The sequence below is a fragment of the Notamacropus eugenii genome, chromosome 6 (assembly GCF_028372415.1).
Source record: "Notamacropus eugenii isolate mMacEug1 chromosome 6, mMacEug1.pri_v2, whole genome shotgun sequence".
Classification (NCBI taxonomy): domain Eukaryota; kingdom Metazoa; phylum Chordata; class Mammalia; order Diprotodontia; family Macropodidae; genus Notamacropus; species Notamacropus eugenii.
The window spans coordinates 277,100,842-277,118,303 of NC_092877.1; the positions used below are offsets into that span (position 1 = coordinate 277,100,842).

Sequence of the window (17,462 nt, forward strand, 5' to 3'; positions counted from 1 at the left end):
TTAACAATTTCAGAGTAGGCTAAATAACAAACTCTGCTTAGTACTTCCATTTTCTAAAATATAATGTGGGTTGGAAAATATGGATATATATATATCTAAGAGGTATTCAGTTAATGTAGAATTAAATGTAAAATAAAAATTATCACGTATTATTGTGCTGCTTTTGTATTAAATTTTAGAAAGCAATAAAATGAAGAAATAATTTAGATGTTTGTAGTTCTGAAGTGTATATATATATATATAATAGATATATATTAAAGATGGTTTTTACAAAAGGAAATGTTTTTTGAGTGTGATAAGCTCAAAATCAAGAATGCCTGGACTTAAGCTGAAAAGCTAGAAACACAGGGGATTCCAGTGGAAATTTATTTAGACAGATTAATTAATGTTTAGAATGTAGTGCAAAAGGCTGAAGTAGATAAATGTTGTCAAATAAAAGATAAGCAGGCACACAGGAGAGAAAACAAAAGAGCAGAGCTTGCAGACAAATGGTGCCAGAGTTGCTCAAGAGACCATGATTCTGTATGGGTTCCATCATCACCGATTGGTATACTACAGAGAAATAGTGCTCAAAATAAATATTTTTCTTGTTTTATGATTATGTTCATTTATATATCTTTATGTGATAAGAAGGTTATTGCCAATTACTGGTATTAATTTATAAATAAAGACAATGTCATCTACAATCTCTTTTCAAATTGTAGGTAATTTTTTTTAAAAAATACTAAATTTGTTTTCTTTATGAATAGTTAAATATTATAAAATAGATGCATTTGTTTTGATGTTTCTTGTCATTTGCTTTGTAAAGAATCTCCCCCAACACCAAGAAGACTGAGTTCAAAGGAGATAAAATGCTGTTATTAAGTTATTATTACTATTCAAATGTAGCTTTGTTTTTTTTTTCGACCTTTGGATAGGACTTATGATATGACTAAAATTCAAGATTGGAACCAAGACCCTCAGTCCAATAGAAATCAATAAAAAATCTGTACACAAAGAAACATTGAACAAAAGACTATCACTTCTCTACGTTATCCTTTGTAATACCTCAAGATAGACATCAGTCTTCTATGATCAACCATCACTAAAAAGTTTAAAGTTATATACACATGTGATACATATATATATGCATATGTATATGTGTGTGTGTATATATATATATATATATATATATATATATATATATATATATATATATATATATATATATATATATATATATATATCGTGTTCATCCTTCATTGCAAAAGAAGACCATGCCATCAGAGAAATGATGACATGACTTGCCCTTGACTTTGTTTTGAGTGAGGGAGGGCTGTGCAGGTCACCAGCCTCATTTCTCCTCCAGAGCCATCTGGATCCAGTGACCAGATATTCATCAGGGTGATTAGAGATGACCCAAGATGCACTGGGAGACCTTGGGTCCTTTAGGACAAGGTTTTTGCAGGTATTCACTTAGTGTGAGGCAACATCCATTCACTGGATAGGCCATACACACACACACACACACACACAAATGTGTGTGTATATATATATATATATATATATATATATATATATATATGTATGTATGTATCTGTGTACATGCATACACATATTTTGTTTGACATTCTTTTTATTATGCAACTTAAAAAGTAACTTTGTAAGGACAAACTGAATCTTCTTCCCCTTCCCTTACCTCCTACTTTACTTTTCAATAAAATGTCAAGATTTTTCTAAACTTGTCTACTTCTTCTGCATGCCAAGTGAGTGAAAAGAAAATTAATCCCCAAACCCATTAACTTTTGGAACACCAGCAATACTACTCACCATATGCTTTGCAATATTTTCAGTCTACTCTTTTGGGTATTTTGTGTAATGTTACTGAACAGATGGGTGAGGAAGTGTCATACAAAATTCTAGTGAGTGGACAGATTGAAAAGGAATTAAAGACCATGGGTCAAGGTTGGTTCAATAGAAGCTAATGCATTTTCCCTCCTATGTCAATATTTACTGGCCAGTTTAAAAGTAGATACAGTATTGTTATATACTATATCCCAGCATCTAGCATAGTCCTTTGAATGAAGTAGGAAATATATATATATATATATATATATATGTTCACATTTATACATATATACACAGGCATACACATACACAATTCCTATTATAAATCAAAATCACTAAATGTATATTCAGATGTAATTTAGCTTTTATAAAATTTGGGGTGGAATGAAAATGAAATAGCTACACAATGTTCTCAGGAAGTAGTTGAAGATTTTCTCACATAATAATACATTCTTGAACTCCTTCCTGTCCTCTAAATGCTCTTTGGCAAGAATTATCTATTTGCATGTGATGACTGTCTCATTTATAGTTTGAATGTATACATCTATAAATTCAAATCATTTGCTGCCTCATACTATGGTAATATTGAGAATCAACAATGGAAATGAACATTTTCATTACTTTGAGTTGAAAAATATTTAGGTACCCTATGTACAATACGCATGATATACACTGACAATAAAAAGATATACAAAAAGAGTTAAGAGAAACTAGTCTGAGCTATATAGGTGGAGATACTGCAGATAAAATTCACCAGTCTTTTCAGCTTTCTCTAGCCAGGAAGGTCATTTCTACTTTTATAGCAAAGAGGAATATTATTGAGGGTATTGTCAGAAAAGCTTTCTCTGTATAATATTATTCAACTTCATTTTCTGTTTTGGTTTTTTTTGTTTGTTTGTTTGTTTGTTTGAGGAATGAGGACCTTGATTAGATGAAAATGATAAGTTCTAAGCACTAAAATGGGATTCTGGGCATAAATTAGGTAACAGTTGAGTTAGGAGCCCAGGAGAATATAGTAGATGCCAAAGACTTTTATAGAAAAGTTCAATTCTTAGAAAAGTAAAATAGAATAATTCTAAGAAGAGTTTTGAAAAGCTAACTTGGTATTGTTACTTTATTTTATCTTCTGATTTTAAATCTTTTTTTAAATCTCCTGATTTTAAAAAGAAATTTTGTCTAAATGTTTCTTTATGTACTGGCTTAGACTATGAAGAGAACTGAAGAGATTTTCATAGACTTTTTGCTAATAAACAGAATTAGGGAAAATTTAATCCCTCCTTTATAGGGTAAAGGTTTGCTAATCCTAACATTATCCAATACTTGGAGGACGGAGTTGGAGCCCAAAAAGAGCACCTTGGCTGAGGATCACAGTAAAGGTACAGTAGGAGGATAAACAAAAAACAAAACAAAACAAAAAAAAAACGTGCTGAAGTAGTTGCAGTCCTTACTACACAGCAACCTTATTGGATATTGTACAAGATTTCAGATGACCTTGTAGAAAGATGAAGAACTGAAAACCAGATGGAGAAGAGGGAGGTATCCAGCAGGGAACAGCTGTGAGATCAGTGGATATGGGCATTGAGGACTTTTGTAACACAAGCAACATGAAGAAGCAGGAGCGGCATTATAAGTATACACCAGGTATATTTGCAGGGCCAGAGGCAAAAGTTTTGTCCCATACATTCCCTGATTTAACTTGCCTTGTAAATAATGCCTGTGCAGCTAATTCTGCTCACAGAATGTGTACCTATCTGTGGTGAACGAGTTTTAGAGGTTTTACTGGGGGGAGAGAAACTGCCCTCTTATTACTTTGTTATATTGCTATAACACTATGTGTCTTATATCACACCTGTGAAGTAGGTGTGATATTTATCTGGATATTGGAAGGAAACATTGCTAAGGGCTTGAGAGCAATAATTTAGAGTGTATTCTAACTGACAAAGTACATTGGAACTCGGATTACTGGCTAAATGACCACAAACAGAAGAGGGAGAGCCTATACCAATAAGGAAAATATGAAATAGGTAATGGATAAGTAAATACAAGATAACTTGGTTCCCTAAAAAATTCTCAAACTAAGAGGATTAAGAAAGACTTTTTGTAGGACAATGCAGTAGATTTCCTCCTAAGGGAAATTTAATTTTAAGAAGTCAAGGTGAGGAAATAGGGTATTCTAGGAATGTAGGACAACCTGCCAGGGGTAGGGAACCTGAGGTCTTGAGGTCCTCTGCGTCCTCAAATGCAATCCTTTGATTGAATCCAAACTCTACAGAACAAATCCTTTTACTTATGGGATATTAATAAATATATACTATTATATATAATAAAAATTAAAATTAAATAAAAATAATAACCCATTAGTAAAAGAATACTTACTATATTTAATAAAGGCCATACGTGACCTTAAGGATGCCTCTTCTCCGTCCATGATTGTGCAAAGAGCTGGAGGCATAAGCTGGAATTCACAATTTAAGAAATAACAAGTGAACAGTTTGGATGGGACTTTATGACATACTGCTATTAAAATAGGCATATATGTAAATATGCACCTCTTTACATTAGTCAATCTATTTTCAACCTTTTCATGGATTAATTAAAAATTTTTCAAGAAAAAACAATGATAGGAAATGAAAAATGATCTTGAAAGAATTGTTTCACTAATACATTCTTTTGCAATTTCATATCACACCCGTAATATTGAATGTATAAAAATGAGGTCTTTGATACTGACTCATATTTGTTTTCTTACGCTTTAATTGTTACTTTTTTTGTTTTTTCAAATAGTACTTAATTTAATTTCTCCCTAAATTAAATATAAATAAAATTTTAGCATTCATTTTTACGAGATTTTGAGTTTCAATTTTTCCCTTGTCTCCCTGCTTCGGAAAATGGGAGGCAGTTTGATATAGCTTTTACAAGTGCTCTCTCATAAAACATATTTCTATATTCATCATAGTTGTGGAAGAAGAAACAAATCAAAAGGAAATAAAACCATGAGAAAGAATAAAGTAATTGGAAAAGTTATGCTTCAATCTGCATTTGGAGCCCATTGGCTCTTTAGCTTAATGTTGATAGCATTTTCCACCATGAGTCCTTTCTACTGGTCTTGGATCACTCTGTTGCTGATAAGAGGTAAATCATTCATAGTTGCTTTTCACATAATGTTGTTGATACTTTGTATGAATAGAGCTACTACAAATATTTTTATACATGAAGGTCCTTTTGCATTTTTTTTAATCTCTGGGATACAGACCTAGCAGTGTTATTGATGGATCAAAGTTTGCACAATTTGGTTGCCTTCTGGGCATAGTCCCAAATTGCTCTCTGGAATGGCTGGATCAGTTCACAAGTCCACCAACAGTGCTTTAGTGTCACAGTTTTCCTACATCCCATCCAACAGTTATAATTTTGCTTTTTCATCATATTAGCCAATCTGATGGATGTGAGGTGATATTTCAGAATTGCTTTGACTTATGGGTCTCTAATCAAAACTGATTAGAGAACTTTTTCATATGCAAAAAGATCATTTTGATTTTTTCATCTGAAAACTTCCTATTCATATCTTTAACCATTTATCAATTAGGAAAGGGCTTGCATTCCCGCAACTTTGACCAACTTCTCATATATTTGATAAATGAAGCCTTTATCAGAGACATTTACTGAAATGATTGTTTCCTAACTTTCTGCTTTCCTTCTAATTCTTGCTGCATTGGTTTTCTTTGTACAATTTTTTTTTAATGTAATATGATCAAAATTATCTATTCTACGTTTTATAATGCTATCTATGTTGTTTTTGGCCATGAATTTTTCCCTCCCCTACAGCTAATGGGCAGATTATTCCTTACTCTTCTAATATTATTGCTTCATTGTCTATGGTACCATTTAATATGATATAGTATCCTTCCTTATCATTTTTAATTAATTCTGTTATTTGCTTTTACTTTGTCTAAGATCCTGATTGCTACCCTTGCTTTTAATTTTTCTTTTCCTTCATCTGAACTATGATAGATTCTGCTCCAGCCCCTTACCTTTACTCTGTGTGTGTCTCTGCTTCGAGTATGTTTCTTGTAAGCACCATATTGTGTGATTCTGGTTTTTAATCTATTCTGATATCCACTTCCTGGTTTTATGAGTTTTAGTGAGAGTTTTATAAGAGAGTTCATATCCTTCATATTCACAGTTATGACTAATGTGTATTTCTCTCTATCCTATTCTTCCTCCTGTTCATTCTCTCTCTTCTTCCATCCTTTCTCTCCTCACCAATGTTTTGCTTCTGTCTACCACCTCCCCTCATTTGTTCTCCCTTTTTTTAGTTCCCACCACTGCTCCTCAGTCTCTTCCCATGTCAGATAAGATAGATTTCTACACGTGTATGCCATTCCCTCCTCAAGGCAATACTGCTGAGAGTAAGGTTCAAAAGATGCCCATCATCTTCCCATCTTCTCCTACATTGTAATGGGTCTTTCTTGCCTCTTCATGTGAGATAATTTACTCCATTCCACCTCTCCCTTCCTTCTGTACTCACTGTACTCCTCTTTCTCATCCCTTAACTTTTATGTCATTCCCTCAAATTCACCTCATACCCATACCCTCTGTTTCTTTATATTCTTTTTATCTGTACTGTAATTGATACAATTTTAAGAGCTTCAAGCATCATCTTCTCATTTAGGGATAGAAACAGTCTATCTTTGTCAAATCTCTTATGTTTTCTTTTCCCTTTTAACCTGTTTGTATTTCTCTTGGGTCTTGATGTTGGAGGTCAAGTTTTTTGGTTTCATTCTGTTCTCCTTATGAAAGCTTGAAATTCCACTATTTCATTGAATGATCATTTCTCACCTTGATGTATTATACTTAATTTTGCTGGATGGGTGATTCTTGGTTCTATTTCAATGAGTTTCTATCTCTGTCTCTATCTCTGTATGTCTCTGTCTCTCTGTCTCTCGTCTCTCTCTTTATGTATATATATATATATATATATATATATATATATATATATATATATATATATATATATATATATATATATGTCTGTCTGCCAAGCATTAGGAGTTATACTAAAAAAAATGTTGCATGTAGAAAAATAATTGAGATGTGAATGTTAATAGAAAAGATAACGCTTGGATTCAATGCAGAAAACTGAAATTATTTTTGTCATGAGAGGAAGAGTTTTCATAAGAAAAGAATTTCTGAGGGAATTTTAAGACCATAGAATCTTGATGACTTTATGGAAATGAGAATTTTGTCATCAGAAGCTAAGTACGAATGGAATTGTGCATTGTGTGCTTAAAGTCTCTGAGTTTCAGGTTAGACCATACTCTCAAGACAGGTATTTATATTTCCATAAGATTATCTAGGACTCAGTAGAAGAGAAGCAGTAGAATGAGGTATTGGGCACTGGTCTGGGTTCTAATGGTCTCTACTGTTCCATCATTATAAAGAACCCTATCCCATATTTATTTTATCATTTGACAACTTTTCGAGCACTTTGGGATCTTAGGAAAGTAAAAGTAAATGTCATTTAGGAGATATGGGTGCAGGGCTTGTACGCTAGTTTGTAACAGTCATGTATATAATACTCATTTATTTTGTGGTCCCATTGAAAGGATTTTCATATTGTTCTCATCCTGATATGTTAGGTTTTTTTGTTTTTTTCCCACAATTTTCTACTCATAATACCTTGTAAGACGGAATTCTGATTGTAGATCTATGTGGAGAGCTTTAGGAAGAAAGACAACTGTCTTTGAACTTTATGGTCCTTTTCCTGTGATTAAACATTGTATAAATATAGCATAAAGGAAATATTTAATAAAAGAAACAATATTTCCATAAAAATTTACAACATACTTAATCATTTTGCAAATAGTATGGTAGATACAATAAAAGTTAGAGGAAAGTTCATAGGATAATACGCTGGGAGTCATAGAATCTTAGTATATGATCTAATGTTTTATAAGAGGGAAAACTGAGAATCAGAAATTTTAAACTATAAAATATTTCATTTATACATTGATTAATAGGAGCAAGACTAGAGTACACAGACCAAAAAGAAAAAAAATATAATACATACTATATTTATACAATATACTCCATATATATAATATATATTATATAATATACTTTATGTATATAATACATAGTAAATGTATGTATACATACATATGTATATATACACATACATATGAGTATATGTATCAATTTTGTCAGTTTGCTAGCAGGTATTAGAGTCACCAATAATCTGAGGGAATGAATATTCTAAATACTCTAAAAGAAAAGACACATCAGAAATTAGTACATTCAGATAAAGACACAAGGTCTAAGATATTCCTTAAGCTCTCTACTTGTAAAACATTTTCATACCAAATTAGAAGGATAATATTAAACTGTGACATTGTATTTCATGCTTAAGTTTCTCAAAATCTAATTTTTATCATGTATGATAAAGTTCACAGCAGTAAATTAGTACAATATTATTGTTAAGTTTACTCTCTATAGCAAATATTTTAAACAAATGGCCATTAAATTTAAAAAACGCCAGCTGTATGATCCTGGTACAAACTAGCATATGCAGTATGCTTTTGCTTTTTCTTAGTTTTGTTTTGTAATATATCTCCATTCGTCTCATAATTTATTTTTGCTGTGGAAGACTCATGATTTTTCATGTTTATATGGAGATCTACATTGTGTTAAATTCCCATTGACATTCTACATTCAATCCCAGTGAATGTATAGAGGTTTCTCTCTGACAGTTCATAAAAGGCTGGCTGTGACTTTGAATTAAATTTACTCCTCATTTGTACATTATGTTACTATTGATATCTTAGGGAATAGCACTTAAGGGTGAATTACAATGCAGGGTAGCAGTTTTAGTCTCATAATTATTATCTACAGCTGTGTCAATCTGTTTCTATGCATAGTCTGAATGTAAGTAAGTGATTCTTAATTTATCTTCAAGGTATTTACTAAGTGTGGAGTAAACTTTAAAGAACTTCTAAACTTCACTATTGGGAAAGTTCTGTCTGATGGTAAAGAGAAGAAATTAGCATGATTTTGGAATAAAAAAAATTGCCAGTTGTAGAATCTGCATCACCCAGCTTTTTCCAAGTTCAGCAAATTCAACATTTTGGTTCATTATATGAAGAAAGAAATCCTTAATTTACTTTGTCTTTCCAAGAAGTTATACAGTTTATCATTTTAGTTACAACACATCCTTTGAAACAATTGTATTTTTTAAAAAAGTTTTGTGTTTCACTTAGTAACAATAACAAAAAAGAACCAAAGACTATATCCAATGTAGAATATGATAGAATTTAAAGGATTAAAAGTCATCTCTGCTGCATTATTGTAAAAGCTTTCTCTCTGGTTGCCTTTACTCTAGCTCCTATAATCAATTCTCTAAATCACTGTCAAAGAAGTCTTTCTATTGTCCAAGAATCTAGGGTACATAATGCTGTCCTGCTCTATATACTGCCTTGCTTCCCATTACCTATGAAAGGAATTGAAAACTTCTCAATCTGGTTTGTAAAACTTTCTGCAATTGGTTCCTGTACCACAGAAGAAATTCTTGTGGCCCTGGGTAAAATGAGCTTCGAGAATTGCAGGGGTACATGTGTGGAGTGGGTCAGGAAGAGTGTCATTATGGAACAAACACTAGGTGGAGCCTACTCTCCAGCAGACAATAAGAATCGAAGCATCAGACTATTTAATTGGCTAATATTGGGGGCTGAAAGAAGAGAGAGAGCAAGTGTTTAATAAGTGCTCACTATGTGCCAGACAATGTTCTGTGATTTACAAATATTGCCTTGTTTGGTCCTCACAAGTCTGTGAGGTAGGTACCATCATTATTCTTATGTGGGAGATAGACAAGTTAGGTGACTTGCCCAAGGTCACACAGGTCATGTGTCTCAGGCTGGATTTGAACTCATATGTTCTTGACTACAGTCCCATTATTCTAACCACTGTACCCACCTGCTTTTTTTTTTTTTTGAGGGGGAGTTATCTTCCGTACTAACAAGGTTTCATATAAAATCTCTACCTAATAATTTACTTTTCTTACCAGGCAGGGTAGTCTATGCTTTTCAGGAACATAGTATAGTGGTCAGAATGACATGGAGTCAGTAAAACTAGTGTACAAAGTCAGAATCAAATAGTTACCAGATGCATGACCTTGGTCAAGTCACTTAATTGCTCTGAGTCTTATGTTCTCAAATGTAAATTAATGGGATTAGATGCACTTACCTCTAAAATTCCTTCCAGCTCTAAATCTGTTATCATATTAGCCTTCCCCCACTCGCATTTGAACCTACCCACTGCTCTGTTGAATTTCAAGGTAGATTTGGAAGTATGCACAAAGTGCAGAGTGAGAAGTGTCTCTTCCTGAATATCAGCACAGTGAGATATTATTTTATTTTGCCTAACTCAGTTATAAATAAAAGTGGCTATTACCTAACTTTCAAACTGTTTGAGGATAAGCCTGATACCTTTATTAATTAAGGTTCAAAGTTGAAATGAAATGAGGCACTCAAGTAATTGGACAACTGACAAAAGAAGACTCTAGCCCTAATGCAGCAAGGATATGCATCAGTGACACTGTAGCACTTAGCTTAGGTAGCCTGACTTGTTTTCATATGGAAAATTGTCATCTGGTCAGCAGGTGAGGGTTAGGTGATTTCTGAGATCTTCAGATACTCACCAAGTTGCAGGGTTGCAGATTCTAGTTTCAGTGGGAGCCATCACCCTCTTAGGTAATAGGAAAGCCACCTTCAACACAGCCAGAGGCCAGCAGGTAGCTGTAAACTTGTCTGCTTCTCTATAATGTTAATGAGATTAAAGATATTCCCCACCCATTAATGGACCTGCCCATTAAGGGAAGTTTGATTAGGGAAGATTTGTAAGAAAGCCCGTACATTCTGTTAATGAGGCACTGATTCTCTAGGGTTGTCATGCCCCCTGGTTCTGAAAAATGTATAAGTACTCTGAGGTACGGTTCTACTTTGGGGCTTAGTTTTTGGAAAAAGTTTTGTGTGCCAGATGAGACTCTAGTAAGCCACTAAGTGTCCCCCTTGTTTTGAAAACCCAGATGTTCTTGCTTCTCTCTCTACTAACTATGCATGTATGATCAGACAGTTGGATCTGTCTGCTGATCTGTGATGTGTGTATTGCCTTTTTTCGGGCTGCTGGAAACCCTGTCTGTTGAGCTTGATTCTTTTGTTTGTATTTTCTCTGAAGTTCAAGGTGTTGACTTTTTCCTCTCAACTAAATTAATGGTATATGTGCTTGATTAAAGTGATTTTTCACCCCTCAAAAATTCTTTTCCTTTTAGAAAAGCAGATCAAAGTACCTGTGACAGCCATCCCTCCTGTGTATGTTGGGGTCCTTGCTTTTCTATTCCCTAACCAATGAAGTCCTGACTTGGTCACATTTTCCTAACATATATTGTGGCAGGGCAGCCCTTTCAGATATTGGTTCCATGATATTAGCCTTACTTCACATTATTCCTTTTTATGGAATCACTACTTCTCTCTACTGCCCAATCTTGTTCTGCTCCTTTCTACTTCAGTTTATTTATTTCATAACTGCAAAATCCTTCCCCTATCTCTACCTATAGACAGTCTTTCTAATCCAAGTGCTTCCTCATATCTAATACTTCCTTCAGTGTCTAAGCTAGAAGTATAAATTTTAATCTCTGAAGCCAAATTTCCCCCTCTCTTATGTATGTAATAATTTTCCAAATTTCATTTTATTTACTTGTGCCTTTTTCATTCATCCATGATAAATTTGTTGACAGGGGCACAATTTTTCATCTTTATAATGCCAGTCTCTAGCATGATGTCTTGCATATAATAGGAATTTAATAAAATTTTGCTAAATGTATGAATCACTACTCTGTTTTAAATATAACTAGCATGATTTTAATATTCAATTTCTTCATTTTGTTGCAGGCAGAATCAATGAAATATAATCATTTTTACATAATCTTCCTATTAAGAAAGTCAACACTCAAATACATTTTAGCTACCTATCCTGAATAAAAATGATAGGGGTAGGGATGCCCCATGGAATCACAGATCAAAATTAAATACTGTAACTTTAATTTTCATTTAGGGAAATATTTTACTGATAGATTTTAGGAAAATGTAGTTTCTCTACCCAAAAAAGCAGTTCTGTGATAATATTTTAAATGACTTTATGTGGTAAATGAATGATAATATAAAAAGCATTATGAATTCAAAAGAAGGTGAGAGCCAAATCATAGCTACTCTCTCCTCTTTAAGTTTTAGAATTTAATGTTTATATAATCATTTATCAGTCAATTACATCCTGTCTTGACACACCTGCTTTGTTGAGAACCACTCTCACCCTCAAAAACATTATGCAAGAAAATGGATGAAAAGAGAAAAAAACATATTTTAGCTACAGTGTACACATTTTCATGAATAAAAAAAGACAAATATTGACTGAAAATCTAACTAAAACAATTATTTTATGTGTTTTAGAAATATAAAAATTTCTGATTTATTTTTTATTTTGACAGTTCTCAAAGGTTTAGTGGTTTTATGTTGGTGGTGGTGGTCTTTGGTTTATTTGTTTTCAGACTTCAGTCAGCCATTCAATTGTTTTGTGCTTGAGTTTCACTCCTTGAGTGAACGGGAAAGTAAAATTGATTTGTCTCAAAAGTGACAGAAGGTCTACTGAATTACCATTTGGAAAAGGCTTTGACATATTTTTCTAAGATTCTTTGGAAAGAAAATATTATTTCTGTGATCTGCCATTAGCATACCATATGTGATAACTGGTGTTATCATATCTAAGTCACTTATAATTGTATCAGAGTTTTTGCTTTGAAAAGTTGTACTATTCCATTTTGTGCCAATTGTCAGATTTGTGTGCTGCATGTAAAAATAATGTTATAAGATAATTAAAAGTTCCACATGTGTGGTTGCTAAATCTATACCATTTCTTACTATTGATAATAATAATAAAAATAATGAAACTGTATTTAACATAAAACAGATTTTCGGAATGACAATAATTGTCGTCAGAATATTTCGTTTAGACAAAAATACATATTATTTGCTAACTAAAAATTCATTCCTGTAATGTGAATATGTGAAAAATTAAGGAACACAGCTTATTTATAAGACCCAGTATATAGCCACCTTTCATTGAAAATAGGTGACAAATTTCCATAAAATAAATCAATTTAGCCAAATCATTTCATAGTATGAGCAAAATACAAAATGATTTTGAACATTGCAAATTATTTTTGGAGCTATTATTGTAAACCTTTTGGTATAACAATGAAATAAGTACTATTTGCTTTGAAAATTGTGTGTGTGTGTGTGTGTGTGTGTTGTGTGCACTCATCCTTTGTTGCTGAAAAAGACTATGCCATCAGAGAAATAATGACATGACTTGCACTTGACTTTGTTTTGAGTGAGAGAGAGCTGTGCAGGTCACCAGCCTCACTTCTCCTCCAGAGTCACCTGAATCCAGTGACCAGATATTCATCAGGATGACTGGAGATGATCCAGGATGAGGCAATTGGGGTTGTGACTTGCCCAAGGTCTCACAGCTAGTGAGTGTCAATTGTCTGACTTGAGATATTAACTCAGGTCCTCCTGATGCCTGCACTGGTACTCTATCCACTGCACCACCTATACAGTGTAAAGTAATTTGAATTCATAAGAATTTAGATGGAAGAATTAAGCTTGAATAAAATTCAATAGGGAGATTATTGTCACCTCCAAAGCATTAACAAAAATGATTCACAGAGAACAAAGTTAAATAAATCTCTAGCTGCCCCAAGCATTTATGTGGAAGAAAGAATATGTATTTAATTTTATACACAGATACACACACATTTATATATATATATATATATATATATATATATATATATATATATATACATATATATATACACGTACATATATACATATATGCATATACATATATACACATATTTATGTATATATAATGTATGCATTTATATACATATATACATACACAGAAGTGCATCTAATTATATAATCACATGAACAAAAAGATGCTGCCAAACTATTATTTCTAAATAATTCTCTTTTTATCCTTTCTATTTTCACATCCTTTATTATGCATTCAAGTTATTTTAATCGCTTATCAAAATATATTTAATTGGTATGATATATCAAACAGATATATCTTTGGTACCTTCTATCCAGAGAGTATTTAGTACACATTAATTGTTCTTAGTGGAGTTAATACCATTCCAAAGGGCCCAATTTGCCTTGTGGAGTAAAGAAAATGTGGAAAGGATAGGAACTGCATTTACATTCTCCTTCATTTTCTAATGAAGTCAAAACATTACAAATTTCTTAACTTATTAACTTCTTCAGTTTTTCAACCCTCATGATATCACCATGTGTGAGTGGGTCTATAGCTACAACTTGAAACTAATACAACAGATTCTATTCTGGCTTGTCATGAGGAATAACAAAAAAGGTGTTCTTCACATGAGCATGTTTGATGTGCTGAATTCATTTGTAGATTTGCTGCTGATAAAGAAAATGTAAACTATTTAGAGAAGCTTAGAAGAAAATAACAGATAATTATTATAAAGATCACACCTAATTTGAATACTTATGTTGAAAATAGAAAGGAAAGTGATGCTTATATGATTGCATTGGATTCTATTTTTCACCATTATTAAAATGAGAGAAGCAAAGAGAACTTTCAGTAAGTCAAACCATCAGTTCACATTAAAACTGAAGTATTACATCTCTTTAGGTATCTAGCTAAAACTTAACATTTATGATCAACTGATTAGACTGCAATGTAGTGTACTTAGTATTTTTTATGAAATGTTTCAAATTCATATGAATTATAAATTCAGAAGTGAAATAGATCTTAGAGGTCACCAATTCAATAGAAATGAGAAAACTGAGGTCCAGGAAGGTGATATAATTTAGTCAAGTTTAAAGAATAGTAAATAACATAACTAGAATTTGAACCCAGGTCCTGTGACTATTGTTCTTTCTATTGTGTAATAAAAAATGATCTAATGTTGAAGGGGGAGAAAAGGGAGGAGGAAAATGAGGAAAGGGAGAAGGATAAGGAAAAGTACCATGAGAGGAGCAACAATGACAAACAATATAAATTAGAGACTAGAGCTATACAAACTATAACTCAGCACAGAGCCTTTAATAACATTTTTCCTTATAGTTGGTTGACAGTTATATGTCAAAATGTTGATTAAAATAAGACAGTGCAAACTCAATTCAAAAATAAGATTAATGTCTACCTTAAGGAGCTTACATTTTACCTATCTAATCTAGGATGTCAAAAAAAACTATTCCCCATCTCTGCAATAATGTAGTTTTTTAAGAAGTCAAGATATTTTAGGCTAATTTTGTTGCATGGCAGCTATTTAAAAACAAAACAAAACAAAACAAAAGGAAGCCTCAAATATATTGAGTAGATATAGCCAGTAACACCACAAACTGAATAACCATCAAGGATATTAATGTATGGAAACAAATTAGGACTCTGATATCATATTGAAGTGTAACTACCTGCCTAGTAACTAATTGCCCTTTTAAAATGTACTTTTGAGATGGCAGAGAGAAGCTAGAAAGTTGCCTGAGCTATCCCCAGTTTCCCTCAGAAACAACATTGCATCAAGTCTTGAAGCAGATTCTGGAGTGAAAGAACCTACAAAAAATGGAGTAAAACAATATTCTAGCTTAAGATAATGTAAAAGGACATCAGGAACAGTGTGTCTCACCTGGGTGTAAAGGGAACACAATCCAGCACAATAGTACCTGGGCAAGTCAGCAGGAGGTTCTTAGAGCTCAGTATGCCCGTGGTAAAGCAGACCAGCTATGAGGCCTTTAGCTCCAGTACAGAAGGTACATTGCCAACCCTAGAAACCAGGCAACAATTGGTGCACCTAAGGCGAGCCAGTTCAGCACAATAGGCAAGCTACCAGCACCTAAGACCCCTGGCATATAAAGTCAGTAATCAGGTCCCTGACACCAGGACAAGAAGTGTGAGACAGTGCCCTCTATGCTGCAGAAGCATAGCTCAACTCTAAAAGCCATGAAATAGGTAAAAAAAAAAAAAAAAAAAAAAAAGGGCAAAAAATAAAAGAACCATGGTCATTGAAAGCTATTATGGTGATAGGGAAGATCAAAACACAAACTAAGGAGAGAACAATGTTGTCAAAATACCTACATGTGAAACCTCAAAGGGGAATATGAATTGGTCTCAAGAACAAAAAACCTTCCTGGAAGAGCTCAAAAAGAATTTTAAAAGTCAAATAGGAGTGGTAGAAGAGAAATTGGAGAAAAGAAATGAGAGGTATGCAAGAAAGAGTCAGCATCTCACAAGAGGAAAGACAAAAATTGACTGAAGAAAACAATTCCTTAAAAATACAATTGTCCAAATTGGGGTAAAAAATCCATTGAAGGAAGAAATTCCTTAAAATGAAGAATGGACCAGATAGAAAAGGAGGTGCAAAAATTAACTGAAGAAAATAATTCCTTAAAAATCAGAATTCAGCAAGTGGAAGCTCCTGATTTTATTAGTCACCACAAATCAATCAAACAAAATCAAAATAATGAAAAAAATATAAATAAATGCAAAATATTTTGCTGGGAAGAAAAAAAATTGATCTGTAAAATAGATGCAAGAAAGATAATTTAAGAATTATTGGACTACTTGAAAGACATGATCAAAAAAAAGACCCTAGACAGGAGCATTAAAGAAATTAACAAGGATGAGTGTGGAGCCAAGATGAAAGAGTAAAAGCAGGGACTTGCTTGAGTTGCCACCAAAACTCCTCCAAATACCTGTAAGAAAAAACTCTAAACAAATTCTAGAGCTGCAGAACAGACAACATGATGAAGTGAAACAAGTCTCTAGCCTAAGACAGCCTGAAAGGTTGACTCTCTGAATCACTGGCAGCTGTGGCAGACTTTTTGATTCACAAATGGCAAAGCCAGCATAGAAAGTCAGTGGGAAAATTCTGTCAGACCTGGATGAAAGAGTAGTATGATCCAGTCCTAGCCCCAGGGTGGTGGAGTGGTTGTGAAGGGGGCAGCAGCAGCAACTGCTTTCAGAGCAACCACCTGTAGACAATGTGGGATTGAGCAGCTGATCAGAGGGCTATTGCAAGGATCTCTTTGCTAGCACTGAGGCAGGAGTTTCTTGCTTTGCCCTGCTTGGATCAGGGTCACAGTCCTAAGTGGTGGTCCTGGGGTGAGGAGGAGCACTGAAGTGATGTAACTTGTGATTCTATGGAGAAGGATTCCTTCCCATGGTTCCAAGAAAAAAGAATGCTTGTGGTCACTTGCAGACCAGAGTACAGGCCAGAAAAGGAGCAAATACTTCTTTAATCATTCCACCTTGGAAGAACTGAAAATTTACTGGCACCAAGAGGTATCTCTGACAACAGCTGCACAAAACCTCTGACGTTAAGGAGAGTACACTGCCACTTCCCCCCACAGGAAGCAGAGAACTACCTAAACAAAGAGAGAGAAATGAAATATTTGGCTAGGAAAATGAGGCAGGCAGTGTAGGAAAAAAAAATCAACAGACTATAGAATCTTACTTTGGTGACAAAGAAGATCAAAACATGCAACCACAAGAAGACAACA

General features: G+C 33.5%; 1 pseudogene; it reads right to left on the minus strand.

Annotated features, from left to right (window-relative positions):
* Nucleotides 1-17,462, minus strand: part of LOC140512352 (ubiquitin carboxyl-terminal hydrolase 16-like) — a 135,560-nt pseudogene that overhangs the window by 115,103 nt on the left and 2,995 nt on the right.